This window comes from Melospiza georgiana, chromosome 30, assembly GCF_028018845.1.
Source record: "Melospiza georgiana isolate bMelGeo1 chromosome 30, bMelGeo1.pri, whole genome shotgun sequence".
NCBI classification, from domain to species: domain Eukaryota; kingdom Metazoa; phylum Chordata; class Aves; order Passeriformes; family Passerellidae; genus Melospiza; species Melospiza georgiana.
Genome location: NC_080459.1, coordinates 1,174,799 through 1,177,896, shown reverse-complemented (window position 1 = coordinate 1,177,896; position 3,098 = coordinate 1,174,799). Strand labels below are relative to the sequence as shown.

Here is a 3,098-nt window from a genome sequence, read left to right as displayed (position 1 = left end):
GCACCCCTTCCAGCTGCTCTTTGGGGCTCTCTCCGATAAGCGACATTCTCCCTTCGCCTGTCTGCCTCGCCACAGCCTCCCTGCTCGGGACTGCACCTCCAGACCGCCTCTCTGGCTCTGTGGCACGCATTTCAAACAGCGTGCGGACGGGTTCCCGCTTGGCCGCTTCACACCCAACGGCCGCGCACTGCCCGGTGACGGCCGCGCCACGCAACGCGATTGGCTGAGCTGCAGGACGGGGCGGGGCGCTCCACGCGTGCAGTGAGGGGACGGGACCGGGAGCGGGACTAGGGCGGGGTGTTCTTGCTGGGGCAGGGCGATCTGCGCCGGGGGCAGGGCGGTGCAGGAGGGACCAGGCAGGGGCTCAGGGGGAACAGGAGTTTATGGTGGGGTGGGGGCAGTCGTGGCTGCCCGCAGCTCCCAGCCGCTCATGAGCAGGCAGGACTGGTTGGCGATGTCGGTGCTGGACATGCGGTCCCTGGCGTGCTCCAGCGTCAGGCCTGCCTCACGCCGCGGGCTGGGCAGCACCTTCAGCAGGCAGGGCAGGATGGCCTCCTCTGGCGGCTGCTTGTCGAAGGCGCTGGCCTGGGGGGACACAGAGTGGACAGGGTAGGGGCTGACCTTTGAGCTGCCCCCGGGAGCAACTGAGCCTCCCTGCCCACCCACTCACCTGGCCATGCTTGCTGCTTTCCTGGAGGAAGCTGCCCAGAGCACGGTGCAGGTCAGGAACGGGTGGCCAGAGTTTCTGCTTCACGTTGCTGGGTACGGAGGAAGGGGCATCAAATTAACCTTTAGACTTGAGGTGCCCTAATGCCCTGTGCAAGGTGCCCAGGCTTGGTGCTGGAGCCCCCTGCCTGCCCCCGGCACTGCCCTTACCTGTAGAGGGAGGGGAAGGTGCAGCGCAGCCCCAGGAGCACTGCTGAGAAGAGCAGTGGCACCACCGTAACACTGGGGATGAGCCAGCCTGCATCGGAGGAGGAACGCCGGAACTGTAGCCCTTCCCAGAGCCACCATCTCTGAGCCCCTCGCAGCCCCCTGCCCCGTGCTCCCCTCCCCATTTCCAGCACTCTCCACCTCTTGCCATCAGCTGTGTGGCTCCTGCGGCCGCAGCCTCCAGCCCTGCCCCTTACCCGCATCGGCCGCGGCATCAACCACAACGGGTTTGGGCCCGGTGCTCCAGCTGCCCTGGTATCACGGCCCGCTGGGCTGGGCCCGCACCTGTGCGGGGTACCGGGAGCCTGGCTGCAGATCCAGGACCTCTTTCCTCGCTGTTCGGGGAACCTGCAGGACCTGCGGGGCAGAGCCGAGCTGGAGGCATGGCTGCTGTGGGCTGGCACCAAGGGGCGGGTCCTGCTTGGCCCGACCCCACGCCCGCCGTGTGTCAGCAGCAGAGGAGGGCAGCGCTGCTTGGGGTATCCTGGGCAGGCCTTGCCTTCCAGTCATGGCTGTTCTCCATGGCATAGCGGACCTGGTAGTCCAGCTGCTCTGCCAGCAGCTCCAGGGGCGGCAGCCACTGCAGGCTCAGCCGGCCCTGCGACACTGTTGCCTGCACAAGCTGTGGGGCATCTGTGAGCACTGCTGGTGTTGGGGACAGGCAGTTGTCGCTCCTGTGAAACGGGACATGGGACACTGTGAGCCAGGCAGGGGCTATGGTGGCACTGGGACTCACCAGCCTTATACAGCCAAAAGGGCTCCTTGAAGTAGCTGAGTGTGGGCAGCATGTGGGTCCTGGTGACATTCACCAGGACAGAGATGGCACTGCCAGCCTTGGGTGGGAAGGTGCAGGCACAGGTGCCCTGTGCCCCCCTGCTCACCTCCTCGCACTGTTGCCATGGATCTTCCCAGTGGGAGAAGTGGGGAGCCAGTCAGTCTCACCAAAGCATACCCACAGCCAGCATTCCTCCTGCTCTTCCCCAGGAAGGCTACTGCTGCTTGTAGTTGGAGGTGCAATGTGGTGAGGGGGTATGAGATCAGTGGTAGAAGGGCAGGACAGAGCAGGGCATGGGCAAGGGGCCCAGTGTGGGATATTGGGACACAGCAGGACCAGTGGTCCCTGGGATGTGCCTGCATGGGTGCCACCTGCCTGCCATGCCCCTTGCTTGTGCCAGCCCCGCTCAGAGGTGGCCGGTAGAGGAGCTGGTGGAAGCTGTGGGGCTCTGCAGGGTCCCAGCTCCACTTGCAGCGCATGTGCCGCAGGTCAGGGGTACAGCACAGCCCGATGTCTCCTGGGCAGGGAGAGCCAGGACAGGGAGGGGGCTGCTTCCCCTTGGCCCCCAAAACTTGGGAGTCACACCTTGCTACAACAGGACCCCCACCCCCTGCAGCTCCAGGCATGGGTGCCTCCCTGCTGTTGCTGCCAGCACCCCTGCAGAGGGGAGGGCTGCTCACCGGAGGATTGGGTGTCTCTGCAGCCAGAGCCTGCCACCAGGGCCCCCAGACGCCATCCATGGAGGTACCATCGGGCTTGCTGCGCACCTGGATGTGGTACCTCACCCCTGGCTCCAGGTCCCGGAGCACCACCCAAGTGTTGGCCTGGACCAGCCTCTGCAGGAGAGGGGCCAAGCTGAGGAGCAACTGCAGCTTCCAAACCCCCCTGCCCATCCCTGACACCTCTATGTACCTGTCCCAGTGCTGGTCATTTCAGAGGGTACTGCCTTGGTGGAGAGAAAAATCAATCTTCTGCCTTTCAGGGAGCTGAAGGAGAAGGGACTCTTCAGCATCCAACACCTGACTGGGTCCCATTCAGAGGTCCCGCTCTGTAGACTTGGTGAGATTTGCTTGGCAGTTACCAGTGAGATGAGAACATTGTTCTGAATTGTCCCCCATGCTTCATACACAGTGTCTAGAGTAGGTATGAGCTTGTTCATCTCCATGTGTGCTCAGAGTCTGCCTTCATTTCTGGTTTTAGACCTGAGATTTCTAATGTCTGTCAGCTGTCTGTAGGATCTGCAGGTACCTGTAGCTGTATTTACTGGTAGGTTGGGTATCTGACACTCATCTTTGAGTGTGGTGCCTTTATGATGCAATGTGCAAATGCAGAAACCAAGAAACTAGTCATATTATTTGCCAGAGTCCCAATCTCTTCCCAAGCTGTAATT

The 3,098-nt window shown here is 62.5% G+C and overlaps 1 pseudogene; it reads right to left on the bottom strand.

The window, feature by feature from the left end:
• Positions 1–381: 381 nt before the first annotated feature.
• Positions 382–2,873, bottom strand: LOC131094594 (thrombopoietin receptor-like; annotated as a pseudogene).
• Positions 2,874–3,098: the final 225 nt, after the last annotated feature.